Genomic DNA, 17,417 nt, shown 5'->3' on the forward strand with positions numbered 1-17,417 from the left:
CTTATTTTATTCATTTGTATTATCTTATAAATAACAGTGTTCACACTACTAAATTACAGTAAATGTATCTGCAATAAATAACCAAAAATAAATAAATCCCATAAATTAAAATGATGGGAAACAACCATTTTATTTTATTGCTACTACAAAGCAATTGTTCGCAGAATTTAGTATCATAAAATAATTTTCACATCATAGCACTTTTAAAAAATGTATTTCTATAAATGCATTAAAAAAACATTCTTAGTTTTTTTCTCAAATTTGCCTGAAGTCTCACAAATCATCTAATATTAATGTCTCTCATTCTTTTTAACATCTCTCAAAATAAATATGGTTCATACCTTTTTTCCCCACAATCGTGATCTTTTAATGATTTGTGATTGTCATCTTAATAGTGGTCAGATAGAAGATCACACCGTGTAGAAAGTAACTTGCATGCAAACCCAGATCAGACCAATGCTTTTTTATCTTCTGCCTTTTTTCCCCTGACTTTTACTTAGATTTTTTTGTTTTTACTATATATTCATTTATTTGTTTTAAAAATATTCTTCCTTGCAGCCTTTTTTTTAAGCAGTGCTGACCGTCGATGTAATGGCTTGGCACTCAGAACACACACGTTCAAGGTTATGCCTACTGTTTTGCAGAGCCATAACAATCACACCGCACAGTTTCTTTCGTTACAAAATATCAACACTTGTTACACCAAAATATGATTGTTTTATTTATAATACAGCTATATGCAAAATTACACGCAGTGAGCTTCATCCTGACTGCGTGGACATAGGCGCATGCTCTTATCAGAGGTGACCGCCATGTTGTCTAACTGTCCTCCATTTTGTGATTTCAGACCTTTACTGTACTGTAGCACAGCTGCCCCACCCTTGCGAAATTATGCAGTCGTATCCCGATGGATCCGAAACATTGACGCTAATCCTTACTGATTTCATCTGGAATTATTGAGCTCTTGAACTTTTTTTCCTCGTGGACACAAAATAATTTTTTACCTTGTGATATTGTTGCTTCAGTGATGCTTCAAATGATGGTACTATTACTGCTCTATAAAAAGCTGTTTTGAAAGATAATTTTCTTTTTTCTGTAGAATTGCAGATTCTTTAAAATGCTTTAGTTTGCAGTGGTAGGACAGGGATGGGAAATTCTTAAACCATACCATACCAGTAGCTTGGGTTTATGATTAATAAATGTCATCTACACTTTTACTACTAAGAGAGAAACAGTTGCCCTCATATTAACTGACAGGACAAGGACAACAGGAAACATAAATATATTTCACATGGCAAATTTTCTCAGAGCAAGAACAAGGTAGGTGTGTGTGTGTGTGTGTGTGTGTGTGTGTGTGTGTGTGTTTGTAATTATGGCATCTTCCAAGTTTGTGGTAAAATTGAATCACACCCACAGAATCAGTTAAAACATGTTGTAAATTTTCTGTTTTTATTTCTTTAATGTAATCCATCATAACTCTCATTTAAAAGTAGCACAATTTGTATTATTATTATTATTATTAGTGTGTTATAGTTTGAAAGACACTTTCATTTCGGACAGTAACAGTGAAGAGTCATCTTTTTTATTTCATTCTCATTTATTTTATTTTTGTTAAAAAATATTCAAATATTAAATAGTTTAAAATATAATAATTTTTAAGTTGTTTTTTTGCTGCTTTTAATTCTTTAAATATAAAAAACAACTAGTACAATTCTTTATAGACTATTCTAATCTTATGCGGAATTTTGTCTTTAAATTAATAAATCTTTTAAACTATTATTATTATTATCATTATTGTCAGTTGGTGTCAATCAGTTGCCAGTGCTCCGCTCATGTTTCTGTCAGTGGCGCGGTGAGCCGTAAGGGTCATTAAGCGTCTTCTGACGGCAGGCAGAGGTCAAGGGAGTTAATCGGAGTTGATGGAGGGGCCCTCTGAGTGACAGTCCTAAGGGGCTCACCTCTTAATCTCTGTTTGTCTGTGTTTTAGTACTCTTTACCTACACAAAGCAAACAGCACCCTCCCTCTCAATGGGGACCAGCCTGCTCCCAGTCTAGCACTTCTGACCTGTGGGTCGTGCCCTTTGTTCCTCTCTCTACAGAGGCTGACCTCAGATTTCACCTCTGTAATTGAGGAATCCTGTAGACACGTGCCCACGGGGGCCCAGGAGAGACCACCACCGCTGCAAGCTCACTGCTACCTCTGCGCCGGAGGAAAAGGGTGTCTGAAAATATGACGTTTCCTATGCGTCCCAAGCAAAAAAAAAATTTGGCCGATCAGATCTTGCTATTTTGTTGATCATTTCCCAGCTGTTTTGTTTTCTGTCATGTTGTGTAAAATACTGCTTAATTGGCTTAAATATCTTCTACACATACACTGTGCCTTCACAAATTCATTTGGTCATGTGTATGTGGGCATGTTTTTATTAAATGTTAATTTTTCTCTCTAAATATGTAAACTCTTAGATCTTTTGTGAAAGATTTAGATGCTGATAGACATTTCAGATCTGTGGATCTCCAATTCTCATCTGATGAACTAGGCCACCAACTAGGATTGAAATGCCTCTCACTTCTTTAATCTGTGCCAGGCTTGTCTTGTTGTGTTTTAATTAATTTTTTGCTTCATGGGAGTGTTATGTTGTCTATATTGAGACACTGTTGTCTTTGTCTGTTTGTTTTTTTTCTCTTCACTGATGAAAAATTGCAGGTTAAAGAAGCTCATGTTATTAGTTTTTACTCATTGCCCTCTCCACAAAAGCATAATTATGGGTGGAAAATTGCAGCTCAGAGATGTGCAACACATGGCTGCAAATTCCTTAGGATGCTTTTTTAAGTTGTTCTAGTTGATTGTGCTGGAAACCCTGATGTTCATTTGGGAGGAAAAGAAAATATACTCTAAAGGTCCTACAGACAATTATTAGGATCTGTGATCTTGTGAATGGCTTGTTAATGTTCGTTTAATTCATTATTTTAGTTTGTGCTTTTGACATCCTCTTCAATCGTACATTTAGATCTGATAGGGTTAAAATGTGCATTTTAGTATTTAGTAAGGTATTTTTTGACACATGAAGTGATGTTTGGAGACCATTTTGTTCTCTTTGCTTCAGTTTTGATATTCGATTGATGTAATGTCATCAAAAGATAGGCTAAAGTTTTTTGTTATATATCTAAAAATCACATTGGATGCACTTATTAAATGTGGAAAAAGTGACCAGCCCGCTGTGCTTTTTAACCTTTTTAAGACTCACTATAGCCGTTATCGCTCTTTGGTAACTTTAACCCCAGAACACATACACACTTTTCAAATCACATGAGAGTCTTTTTAAAATGATCTCAGCGATGGTGCATTAAAGTGCTCTGAGGTTGAGCCCTGAAAAGTACCATAAAGAGTTTGTTTTGATTGGCGTTTGATCATAGTCTCTGAGCCTTGTGAAGGATGGGGCCTTACAGAACAGCTCACTGTTTGGGAGTTGGCAGCCGACCCAAAACCAAAATTGTATCCTCAAATGAACTTTAATGCAATGTACAACACAACACGTGCTCCAAGTCCCGACTCCCTGCTCGCAGGTCCTATAGTAAACAAGCAAGAAAATGAACGCCTGAGAATCAGCTAAAGAGAATGAGAAATAAAGAAGATAATGTGTTATAAGAAAATGAGAAGCGCAATTTTTCTCGTGTGAGGTGTGCCGCCTTCGTGATTGGCCGACAGACGTGGCGCAATGTGACGTGGGCGCGTCGTACCTTGTGCCAGAGCGCGACCTGTTGCCATTAGGGAATCAGACTCGAAAAAAAAGGGGGTGAGCACTTGGAATTTGATTTAGCTGTAACGGTTTTATACGGGTGCGACTCGGCCCAGATTTGGTGTTGAATCGAGGGTGTGGTGTGCGGTATGTAGGAACTAAGTATGTGTGTGTGAGAGAGTTGGTGTGTGTGTGTGTATGTGTGTAATGAGAGGTCAGTGCCATGAGGGAGCCAGAAAGAGGAGGCCGAGAACGAGGCAAGGAAATCTGGGCGGACCGGGTGCTTTCGGTCCCTCCTCCACGTCAGTGTGAGTGTGTGTGTGTGTGTGTGTGTGTGTGTGTGTGGATCTGCGTGTGACAGCCTGATGAGCAGCAGCACCCTCTATGCAGCCATGTTCGCTGGTCGACGAGCATGCTTTTATCAACTCTTTAGTTCGCTAAACGCAGAAAAGGTTTGTGATACAGTCCGAGGAACAGAAGCAGGCGCAGGCCCCACACTAGCACGTTTTGGTATGTGTTTTTGCTTTCTCTTTGGGCTTGTTCGCAATAGAGAGATCATGTGTTTGAACTTGTATTTAATCGCCGGATTGATTAACCCCAAAAAAAGTTTTGCACTCGACAGTACTGGCATGTTTACAAGAGCACGCAATAGCCGCACAAAGGATTGTTGGTAAAATAAACCACAGAATAACGAAATATTGAGTTTTTCCACCGGACTTCCTTACAAGTTATTGAATTCTGGTTCAAATGGGAGGCGAGACGGAGGTGCACCCCAAAAGATCGAAAAACATGATTGGCGGTGTGCTTCGCTAATTATTCCTGCACCAGGCGGATTCTCAGGTAGGCCATGGCTGCAGTGTGTGTGTATGTGAACGTGTGTGTGTGTGTGTGTGTGTGTGTGTGCGGTCACTGCAGATGAAATCTCCCTGCAAATTGCGACAGATGTTTCACCTCCAGACCGTCTCACCCATACGCCTGATGCTTCTCGGGACAGTAGGATGTACAAAGACACCCCAACATTTGCATGCTCCACTTTTCCCAGAACCCTCCATCATGGTATGGTCATCTTTGAACTGCTGACTCTTTTAACGGTTTTTCGTTTGTGATTGCTTGTATAGCTATTCAGTGCTTTCGAGCCAGAGGACAGCTTCAAGGATCGAGTTTGGTCTTGGCGGCGGAGCGCCTGCGCGTTTGGTAAATTGTGTTTGAATGGTTCGTAACGGGTGTGAGCGTATGTTTGTGTGCACTCTCCGGGTGAACCGGAGTCTGTGTCACGCTTCCCTCCTCTCTTCAGCCCTCCCTCCCTCCCTCCCTACTTGAGCTCTCGCTCACTGGCTGGAGCGGTGATTCAAAAAAAAAAAAAAAGATTGCTCACGTACTCCACTGCCTCTCGGTTTCATCATCAACTTTTTTCCCTCCACTTCAGTTTTCCCTCTCTCCTCTCCTCTTCTCTAATTCCTCTCTCTCTCTCTCTCTCTCTCTCTCTGTGCAGATAGAAATGAAAAAAAAGCCTCTACCGCTGTTTCCACAGTTCAGTCTCCTCCCCTTCACCCAGTCTGTGCCAAGAGAAGGAGGGATTTCTACTACTCACAGGATTTTAACCCTGTAGCACAACCGATTGGCTCAAGCTGCTTCTCTGCCACTTCAGTTTTTCCAGTGCGTCTTTTCCACCACTTCTCTAAACCTTGGCGGTGTGTTCTTCTGCATTTTCATCACCTCGAGACGCTTTCGATCGGAGCATTTACAGCATCCGGAGGTGTGTGGCATTTCTCATCCTCGCCAGGGGTTAACGGATCCTTTCCGTTGCTGAGCTTTGAAAATGGCTGTATTCTCCCTGCTTGTTGCGTGTCTCGGAGAAGGGAGGCGCCTGGATTTCTATCACTTTAGCACCACCTCTCTCTCTCTCTCTCTCTTTTGCCCTCCCTCTCTCATACACACACATACAGTTCTTCTTTCTCGCTCTCTTTCCCTCTCTCTGAAAGGAGAGCGGGAGGGCGGTGCGGTGTCGGAGCTTTTTCTGGGACAGGTGCCAATTCCAAACAAAAGACATAAAAAGGCAATGAGTGAAAGATGCCTTCGATCGTAAGAAAGAAATATGTTGCACGATGAAATGCAAGAAGTTTGTGGCGACCGTGTGCTCGTGCTGTTGTGCACGTTCGGCTGAATAGAAATGTTTGAAGCTAAGATTTGAAATACTTTTCTTCTCTATCTCTCTCACAACACTCTCTCACTCCTCTGGCGCTCTTCAGCCACTGAAGGCATTTCAGTCATGGGGGGGGTAAAAAGGGGAGGGGGCTCGGTTTCAAGCTCCTGAATTATTCATACGCCTGGGCCAACGCTGCGATCGGACTGGCTGGGACATTAACATGCAGCGGACACTCTGTTTGTCTGTTTGCTAACATTCCTCATTCAAAGACTTGTTAACTGCAAGACGGACCGACACACGCGTCTCGGGTTGCTATTGTGGCCAGAGCCCAGTCGTCCCGGACCAAGGGACCGCAGGCAGACGGGTAGCCGAGCGCTGGAGACACGCAGCTGGGGTGGGAGGATTGGCTTGGCCCCCCGGCCTACCTCCTTCGGTCCTTGTGCCTGCTGTGGAAAGCTCACTGCCTCTTCTTCTCCTTCTCTCTCTGTCTCTCTCTCTCTCACTCTCCTTCAACACAGGGCTGGTGAAGTGAGTAGAAAAGGCCTTCAGCACTTGTCCTGGAATGTTTCTATCTACAGGCACATGTCAATGTTATCGGGTAAGTTGCGAATATTTGAGTTTTATGTGGTATTTGGACATATTTCGTTTGTTTTTCGTTTCTCTGATGTATTTCTTGATTTTTGTGTCTTTAGAATGTGTGTGAAATATTCCTGTTATGGTTTTATGGTTTATACGAAAAAAAGCGTTTTATAAACAGTACAATTCCTGAAGAAAATGGCGTAGGGGGTATGTAAAGGCAGTTCATATCAGCGCCCAACAAATATGATGTGCCTCTGTAGTGAGGAAGTCGACCTTCCACTGTGCATAGTTTTGGGGTTAATGTTTTTGTGAGTGAGAGTTTTAAATCATGTTATCAGAAAAAGGTTTTTACGAATTAACCCTGTTATTTTCTGATGCTTTTGGTGTGTGTTTACTGGAACACATCAATGTAGTGAATGGACATCAGCTATTTGGGCCTTGTGTTTGATTATCATGTTGTATTGTCATTTATCTTACGAACTGTTCATTGCGATTAATATTTTTTATCGTTTTCATAATATTATTGAATTGTAACATGGACGCTTATGGACAGAAGCATAATATATGCCACTTCTGAGATTAGTTTGCGCAGTTATGCCTTAAAACTCGAATATACGTGACAGTACTTTGTGTTAATCATGTAAATGTTTCAATTAGAGTTGTTCTCGGATTTTATTTTTTCTGTAGCTTTTTTTTAGGTTGCTTTATTTCAATAGTTTTGATGTAAATGTAAAATTCAACTCTCATTCATGTCATTTTGACTCAAATATATCATTGTTTAAATGTACACATATTTAAATTGATCGAACATGACCGTATTTCATTTGAAATCAGCAGAGAACAATTTCTGCGATTTATACAAATTTTAACCTATGAATATACATATTAGTTGTTTTTATAAAGAAGGCATTTGCTCAATCTGAACGATTTATGTATTATTTTAACTCTTTTATTTAAGAAATACATATTACGTAAAGATGTCTTTTGAATTTTTCTTTTTTAGAAAATAAATGACCACCCCAGTGTTCTTTTTTCTGTCTCACACACACTCTCACACACACACACACACACACACACACACTGCCTCTCTCTCTCTCTCACACACACACACACACACACACACACACACGTAAAAACTCTCTTATGGCTTTCTTAAAAGTAAATAATTTATAGGTAAAATCGCATTTACCAAATCAGAATTTACCAGCTGACCCCTGTGTGATATTTAAGAACCATTTACATAAAATAGCATTGTGTTTGATCAGTTCATATCATGTAGAATTTACAGGCATAAAAGTAAACAGTTGTTTCTTCGCTCAAACGAATGATTTTGGCTCATAGCAGGCTGTTTAGTAGTACGAGTGAGAACACCAGGGGCAGTGCTGATGAAGTGTGTTGGCACAGAAAATGCACGTTGGTTGGCAGTGCCCTCCCCCACCCCTTTTTTGGTTGTGAATGAAGTGTTCCAGAGATGATGTATAGTGTAAAGAACAGAGCAGGTGGCATCATCTAAAGAAAGAAGAGGGGGGTTGGCATAGGAACGGAGATTTTCAAGATAAACGTACCACTTTTTCTCATTTGTACCAAAGATTTTTTCTTTTCTTTTTTTTTTTTTTGTATGAAAATATTCATGGTTTTGACACAAATGCTGAGTAGCTTGCATCGTAAATTTTGTTGCGTTATTTATTTATTTATAGTTTTAAGGATTTTCTGGGATCTTTTTTTCAAAAATTTTGTCATGAAAATAGAATTGCATGTATGTAAAACTGTGGCGAGGCATTCCCAGATATGCCGAAAAGCAGCGAGCATGTGTGCACTAACTGAGACACCCGCCCTCGCTGTCACGTACAGACGTACACACACTCTCTCACACACACCCAGACACACTTGCAGCCATGTGCTCCATAATAGACCTCTGATTCAGCCCTGAATAGAGTTCCCACGCCTCAGTGTGTGTGTCTGTAATAGTTAAGGGTGTAGACCCCCCCACCCCCACCCCTTTCAAAAGATACTTGTGTACTCTCACACACACACAGTCTAGACTAAAGATGTCTCCTTCATTCTGTTTCGAGGTGTATTTTAACAGCTACACACTGTGAATTGATAATTAGTTAATTTCGGGTGAAGTTCCAAGGGTGGAATTTAATGAAGGATGTGACAAAGCGATCAAAACAATTAAAAGCCTCATAGATTATAATAAATTTCACTTAAATATTTGCGTATGTTTTTTTTTTAAAGTCATTTTATGATTTTTTTTTTTTCTGATGGCTGTATGGAATTGAACAGCTTAACATGATTTGCACTAAAAAGGCAATACTTATGAAATGAATTCATGAATTACTTTACATATATGATATTGTGAGATGTCTCAAGCCAGGTTATGTTATTTGTTGAATATTAGTTTGTGTATTTTTAAATATTTCAAATTGTGTAATGGTCCAAATGCAGTATGAATGTGTATTATTAAATCGCACATCTTTTTTTTTTTGGTAGAAGTTTGGAGGCAAATACAATTATACAAATACAACAAATAACAGCAAAAAGCTGACGGACCCTTCGCATATCGGAATGTTTGTCTTCAGTATTTTAAAATGTTTTAACCATTTAAACGTGTTTTTTTCTCAGAGAACATTTGCGTTTCATTATCAGTAGTCAACTTAATCTGAAAACGATTATGCTTTAACATCAGGATTAAACTAAATAACTTTAAAAAGTTCTTACCGTGTTTTAGAGATTTAGATTAGATATTTTTTATGATTTTCATGGACACAAACGTCTTCTAAATATTAGAAATATTGTTTGCAGTATTGCTCATATTTTTGTGTTACCGTTTGATCTATTTCTTTTTAAAACGAAGATAGATGAAAGATAAATTTATCCTTTTTTTGGTGTTTTTCATATTTTACATTTATATTTCATTCATTAATGTCTGTATGTTATGGCAGACTCACAGCAAAGTGTAGAGAATTTACACATTACATAGTAAAAAAAAAAAAGACAGCATAATACGAAAATGTTTTTAAATGAATCTGTATGCATAACTCTAAATAAACTATTATGATTTTTTTTATCCACTACACATGTTTTTAATTATTGCTTATGATTGCAGAAGTAGACAGGCACGTTTTTTCTACATTTCTGTATAATAAAGATCCTAAGCCAGTACACTCCTATAGACTCTATAGTGAAGTTAAAAGGGAAAGGAGTGGAGGACTGTGGGGTCATTTGGGGATAGAAGTTCTCAACTAACTTGTTTCCCAAGGACACAATAGGAGCCAGACATGATTGGCAGGTGACAAAAGGTGGGGTGGAGCTGAGTAATTGTTCAACACTAAGATGATGTCATGGGCAAGTCTTGAGACCAAGAGCCGCTTGCAGTTTTAGCAAAGGCTTGTGTGCTGTTGTGTGATTGTGTTGGTGTATAATGTATATTCCCTGCATTTAGGTTTTTCTATCAGAACGAAATGTTTAGCTCAATTCTTCATAAACGCCTGCCCAGACAAAGCAGAATAATATTATGATACCGATCACTCGTTTAATCTGCGGTTTAAAGTTCAAGCTCAAAGTCCATTACAGACATTGTATTCACGCTCTGTTGTAATCAGTCTGGGATATCTCTCCCCCTCCGGCAAGTCACATGAGGTCTTTTTTTCTTTCTTTTTTTCTTTCACTGATTTTGTTTGAACAAACATATAATACAAACACAGAAGATGGCTTTGCTTCGGGAGCGATAAAACAGCCAAAGCTTTATTCTGTCAATCAACAGTTCTTAAATCATGTAACACAAAATGTTGCTTCAAAGACCGTGCGACAGGTTTCTTTGTCGTGTAACTTGTTTGTACCTGCAGTATTGACACTGCACAAATAGGGATATAAACAAAGTGTAAATGAGTTGTACACCTAAAAGTCAAACGATGATTAAAGGAAATAAGAATCGCTATGTTTAGCAGCCTTTCTGTATAATGGGCCTATTGTCACTGAAGGGTGAAAAACTGAGGGAATATGGCATCAGCGCCACCTTATGGCTGTTAGCTACTCCACCAGCTCTTAAAAGTTCCAGTAATTCAAGAGCGTAACGATCTATGGTTTGTTTCACCACTAATGTAAACTACAACCTGACTGCTTTTATCAGTAGCAATGTTTCTAATACTCTGCTGATGTTCTTAAGACGCTAGTAATCAAATGAGTGCAAATTGCTTGGGTGGTTTAGAGAAATATATTTGAAACCACTCAATAAATCATTGCTTTTAGGAAACAGTGTTCAGAAATCGACTCGGTGTATGGAGTTTCAGAATAACAACAATTTTAATGGATTGATTCTGAGTGAAAGTATCATCTGATCTCACATCATTTCTGTGCATCTCTGTCTCTTTTGGAGTACGATCCCAGCTCTGCTGTAAATGGACCTGCTTTAGATGAAGGGTGATGTGTTAGAAATGTTTGATGACACTAGTAAAAGTACTTTTATGGTTACGTTTTATTTAATAGAAAATGTCACATTACAAAATATATTGTCATGTTAACACAATATGTTATCATACTTTGGGTAAGAAGTTGAGAAATATGACATTAATATAAAATTGTTTTAGTATTTGGTTTGTCCACCTTTTGCTTTAATGACAGCAGCACTTGAGCTGCATGAACTTGAACTTGAGATGATCTAAAGTGCATCTAGAGTTTTAATCGAAAGAAAATCTGATTGTCTATACCAAGATTCATGCAATTATTGTTGCAAACACAAACATATTTTTTTCAATATTATCTCTTCATTTTACATTTATTTTTTCTTTTGTTTGAAATTTGTAATAATCCTATATATATATATGTATACATATATGTGAGTGTGTGTGTGTGTGTATGTATTACCATTTACTATTTTTCTTGTTGACAAATTTATTTTCAGGTATTTTTTAATTTCAAATATAGTTTATGCTTATAACAAGAAAACGAATTGTGAAAGGGTAACGAATATCTTTTATCCTAATATCTTAACCTGAAAATATGTGTGTGTAACCACTCACCCCTGTGAGGTTCGTGGCCTGTGTGAGTCAGCAATGTGTGTGTGAGCCTCCTCCTTGTCTGAGGTAAACCACACTGCTGCCCACAGCCTTACTCACTCACGCTGAACCCTGCCGGTCTGACCACACACACACCCGTCCTAATCCGCTCATGCACCCCTGTATACTGTCAGGGTCAACAGTAGACAGACATACAGCACAACAGATGACACAAGTCAAACAGGACATGGAGCTGATGTACTAACTTGAGTGTGAGAATTTCGTGCCTCAATAATCCTCTCTCTCTCATTCTTTCACAGATGGCAAACCCAGAAGGTGACTGTCTACCTTTGTCATGTTGGTGACCTTGATGATTTTGAAGGATCCCTGACTGAAGCTTTGGAGATAGAGGTGATAGGGGGCTGTATTTGGTGCACAGCAAAGAGTGTTGTATGAAAAACAGTTTTAGCCCACAAATTTACACTTCATTTCACATATTAGGTATCTGTGATACCTAATGCTGTCTGTTACTGTCATGTGATTTGTGATACTGTGCAGTCATTAGGCATTTTGTTAGAGAAGGTAAAACAGGAAATGGAAGCAGCTGTTGCAGGAAGAGGAAGAGAGAGACTGTCGTTTGGGGTGAGGTAGTAGGTTGTATAGTTTGAGGGTTTAACCCTTGCTGTCAGATAACTATACAACTTACTGTCTTTCCCGAAGTGACCGTAGTGCCATCGCTTCAGAACATGTCACATGGAGGACGTCAACAGGAAAGAAAAAATTACACTTCCAGGTTCCAGCATTAATGTGTTTATCTAAGGTATGCTTGATGCAGTCTTAAATGTTTATCAGATATTTACAATAAAATAATTTAAAAACATGGTTCATGCCATACTGTCAGCGTTACCAAAAAAACACTTCTGAAATTTGTGTTAGAAATGCAGTAATGCAGCTTTGATTTTGCTGCATCACATGTTGGTCAAGCATTCACGTGAATCCATAAAGAGGACAGTATACGCAGAGAGTGACGATAGCATGGCAATTAAAAAAAATGACAAATTTTACAAGAGACTGATACTGTTGAACATCATTTATTCTGAAACATCCTTGAAATCTCTCATCTTTCTTGTATTGGCATATTTTCTTCTGAAATAGAAGGTTTGAGTGGGGCATATTTAAGGGCTTATTTCTTTTCATTAAATAGCAAAGTCTTCAGTTAGGACATTACAGTCATGACTGATTTTGATTGAACAAAAATCAATGTAGTCAATATTTGTGGAAGAAACAAAAGACTAAACTAAGGAATTCAGAAGCATGTAGGTGGGTTCAAAGCTAACAAGAACAGTAAAACTTCAAAACAATTTCTATATAAATTTCTATACTAATAAAAAAATATACTGCATTAATGATTAGAATTCAAAAGGTAAAAATGTGTCGTTTTGTTGTTGTGGAATATTCAGCAATGATGTTCGTACAGGGTGAGGTAGTAGGTTGTGTGGTTTCAGGGTTGTGTTTTTGCCCCATCAGGAGATAACTATACAACCTACTGCCTTCCCTGAAGGGCAGCAAAACATCACCAGACACAGTTCATCCACTCTTTGAAGAGTGATTTCCTTTCGCTTCTTAAATGTTTTAGTTTCCCAAGATTCTAATTATGATGATCTTACCATTTATAGCTGCATGAGGATACAGCACAGGTGTGTAATACTTTAAACGGGAATAAAACAGTTTGATATTTCAAAGATTGCTTGTTTTTTTTTATTCTTTGCCTCAAGCATGATATTGACGTTCATAATGTAAAAAGGCAAAATAATCTCGTAATAAATGAGGAAGGAATAGTTCACTCAAAAATGAAAATTCTGATAGAGTGGACAATATTCTTCCAGATTTCTCTTTTGTGTTCTTTAGAAGGAAGTTGTATTTCTTCGGAATAACATGAAGGTGAAATTACAAATTTTAATTTGAAGTGATATTTCTCTTTAAGATTACAATTTCTGTCATTCAGTGACAGATCCACATTAAATGTAGAGTATTTCCTTCACAAGGATGTGAGTAAACTATACGGCCTTGTGTTATTTCGTTTGTTTGTTATTAAAGATGTAGTGCAGAGGCAGACAGAGTGCTTCTGCCAGGGTAGCTTGTATTGTAAATAAAACATGGCCATGGCTCCAGACGGCCATTAGCCGATGTTAACAACTACAGTGCTGTAGGCAGGCTGACCTTTCACTGCTGCACAATTTATGGGCACTGCCTGGCAGATCTCCACAGGAGCGCCCCTAGACTGGCACTCACAGGAGAGGAATAGCAGCAAGGGTGGACAGAATGTGACGGCCATGTCACCTTGAAAAAGTTTTGTTTCTTTGGAAACAGGTGGTGTGCATTCTTATTATGTCAGCATTACCTGGGGGAGTGCAGCACCGTTAGTCTTACTAAACTACTTTGTTATGCACATTACAGAGGATAAGGGTTTAATATTATTCGCTTGAGACCGCACCAGTTTTTCCTTTTAAGTCCTCAAGAGCTTTTTTTTTTTTTTTAAACACACACTATTACAATAATAAGCCTCTGTGCAATAAAACTGTAATATCAGTGCGGATGGGTTTTAAATGAATTATAATACATAAAATGACCTACAAATGTTAATGAATGAATAAAAACATTAGAAAATCTGGCCGTTTTATCCTACAGTGGCATTAGGCCAGAGGTTTTCAGAAACTAAAAAATAAATAAATAAATACTAAAAATAGTATTTATGACAACAGACAATAGCGTAGTTACAAATGCAACAACATAAATTAATTACAGATGTAATTACATAAAAAAGGTATTTTTAAATATAAGTACAATGTAAAAACATATATGTACACAATAAGTGTATTGTACCAAATGAATAATTTAAATGAAGGTACATAGTAGACCATAGTAAAAACCATTAAAATAGATTTATAATGTTATGTCCAATACACATACAGGTAGGTGGCAGCAAAGGTACGTTATTGTGACATTGTATTATCTCTTAAAATACTGAATAGGGCGCTATATGAATAGGTAACTAAACAGACTTTAAGACAACATACGTAATATTAATTATTTTATAATGACTTGTATTACGGTAAGTAACATGGCGAGATATTATTCAGGGGCATAAAATAATACCATCATCTCATTAAGATCTGTTGCCCAGCAACGCGACCTTAAATCGGTGGGCGTGGCTTTCCGTCTAAAAGCCTGCGCCGATTGGCCGAATCCATAGGTGTGTCAGGAGGTGTGCGCTGTCGCATCCGGAACGAGCGAGCTCGACTGCTGTCAGAGCGGTTTGACAGCAGTGGCTGCGGTGAATTTTAAATAGGACGTTTGAGGAGTACTACAGCCTCCCTCGCACCACCGAGCTGAGTGTTGGCAGTGTCACAGAGCCCGTGTGTTTTATTCCTGCCTGCATGGCGGCCTGGGATTGGGAGGTAGACGCGCAGCTCTTGTAAACAAAGCGCTTGTGTAACATTATGATCATGTTTTATCCGGTTTTATGGCCGTAATTACTGTAATCGTAGGCTTTTAACTGGAGCAAAGTAAACATTCACATAAGAACACATGTCTGTGCTATTTTCACAGCGAGAGTCTTATCACATACTCTGTAAAGAATAGTACATGCGTTTGCTATAGTTTATCAAGATTTAAACTCTTGCTGCAATCAAAGCGAAACTTTACAGCGTCTGTGGTATACGCTTAAGTTACATGCACTCGGTCGATCTTTAAAGCTTGCCGATTCAGTTTTTTTTTAATCTATATATGCTTTGCTATATAACTTTGCACACTAAAGTTAATGTGATTTTAACTAACATAATTATGCACATTCGTGTATCATTTATAATATCATTAAAAAAATACTCTTATAATAGTTAAACTCAGTTGAATTCTGTTATTTAGTATTCAATTTAGAACAGAATAATAAATGGAGTTCAATTTTATTTAGAATTTAGAATTCAAAATTCTAATGTAACTATGAATGAAGGAATGAATCTCACACTTAGCCGTCGAAAATATCAAGTAGTTTGCAAGTTACCTTGGTTTAACCTTTGTAACTATTTAAGGACCAAGAACATAAAAGTGCTTTAGTATTACATTTAATATAATATTTACCAGTCAAATTTAATGTTTGTTATAAAAATATTGCCTTCATTTTCAATTACAGTTTGTAAATTTAAAGGATTTTATGAGGAATATGTCAGTTACACGGTACATTTGACTAGAAAATTTGAGTTTTTGTAAGACCTGTGCAACTGTTTTTTTTAGTACCATTGCTATACTACTATAGTTTGTATTCATATTATATGAATATATATATATATATATATATATATATATATACATACACACACACACACACACACACAGAGATGATTGGTGAAGAACATAATGCAGGGCAAGCCTGATGTAGCCTTTAGAATGCAGATATATACCCTTAAAATTCAAGAGATTGAATTTTATTGATTGAAGAGTCTTTGTCTCATATTTATATTTATGATATAGTTAAGCAATATCACACAAGTGCTGTTTTTTCCCAAATAGCACGAGGGGAATGTGATACTGATTTTATACAACAGTCCAATAAAAAAGAAATTAAAGGTGCTGTATGTAGGATTTTGACTCTACTAAAGCATAAAAATACCATAATATGTTTGCAGATATTTAAGAAACCTGCTAAGTTAACATACTTGTTTATCTGAAAAACAATGCTACAGTCAGTTATTCTCCTTTGAAAATGTGCATTCTGGTGTACCGACAAAACATGCTACCTATCAGATTGTGCTACAAATAATATATTTGCATTGTTTTAAGGGTAAGTTTAGGGTAGGGGTAGGTATGGACATTAAAAAAAGCCTCAAACCACATGAATAAGATGCTGGTAGCACAATCTGATAGGTAGCATTTTTCGCTATCGATTTGTGCTACCTATCTTTTTAATGGGAGGTAGCACAAATCTTCAGAACACCGGTCCGGAATGTCTGTGTTTGTTATGGTTTGTGAAACCCGCCCACTGCCAGTTTACCCGATTGTATTTCGGCACCTCGGTTGCCAGTTGGCGGAAAACGCAGTTTATTTAATTTCATTCATCAGCGTGTGCGCTCGTTCCTGTTGCTGTCGTTAATCTGGCAACCTGCCTGTGCGTCAAGTCTGAGGAGGAGGGGCCGAGTGAAAAAAAACGTCTCCAATATTTTGAATTTGGACCACAATACCTAGTTCAACCGCTAGGTGTCAATCCTACATACAGCACCTTTAATACTGGTATATTTTAGACACAATATTGTCTGTTTTTGCTAACACAAATATTACCTATTAAAGCCACAGCAGAGCTGTTGTGCTTCTCCAAGCAACGCACAATTTCAAAAGTTGAACTAATCGGGTGAATCAATGATTCAATGGCCCTTTCATAAAGAGTAGCCTAAATAATAGTAAAAAATTATCTCATATTAATAAAAAATCAGGGGAAAAAAATCCATATCAATAATAAAAAATAAAGCGATAGCTCACCCAAAAATAAAAATAAAACGAAGAAGGAAAAATAGAAGAAAAAAAACTTTCTAAAGCTACTTTTTTAAAATATGTATTTCATTATTTTCACATGTAACACAATAATGGCTTTAAATTTATCTTTTGTGGGTAATATCTCAGCCAAATCTGATGTGTGATTCATTCATCTAATCTAATATTGTGTAATTCACTAGATTAAAGATTTTAATCAATCGACAGCCCTATTTTTAACTTTAGTTAATGTTTAGTAAAATGTAGATTTCAGGTAGTTTTCCAGTAAAAAGTTGTTGTTTATATATCTTGTTTTATTTCAGATACTGTTTATTTTATTTCTAGAAACGGATATGCGACCCCCTTTTTAACATCTTTTACTTAAGTTAGTCCCACTTGCTCACTGCCCCTCATCTTGAAGAATTCATTCATTGATAA

The 17,417-nt window shown here is 37.5% G+C and overlaps 1 protein-coding gene across 1 annotated transcript in view; it reads left to right on the plus strand.

Moving 5' to 3' along the window:
* The first annotated feature begins 6,042 nt into the window (after positions 1-6,042).
* The window catches only part of pparaa (peroxisome proliferator-activated receptor alpha a), a 29,990-nt gene continuing 18,615 nt past the window's right edge, over positions 6,043-17,417 (plus strand). The window contains 2 exon segments of the mRNA XM_058773455.1: positions 6,043-6,481; positions 11,780-11,870. The gene's annotated coding sequence lies outside the window, so the exon portion shown is untranslated.

The sequence above is a fragment of the Onychostoma macrolepis genome, chromosome 04 (assembly GCF_012432095.1).
Source record: "Onychostoma macrolepis isolate SWU-2019 chromosome 04, ASM1243209v1, whole genome shotgun sequence".
Lineage (NCBI taxonomy): Eukaryota > Metazoa > Chordata > Actinopteri > Cypriniformes > Cyprinidae > Onychostoma > Onychostoma macrolepis.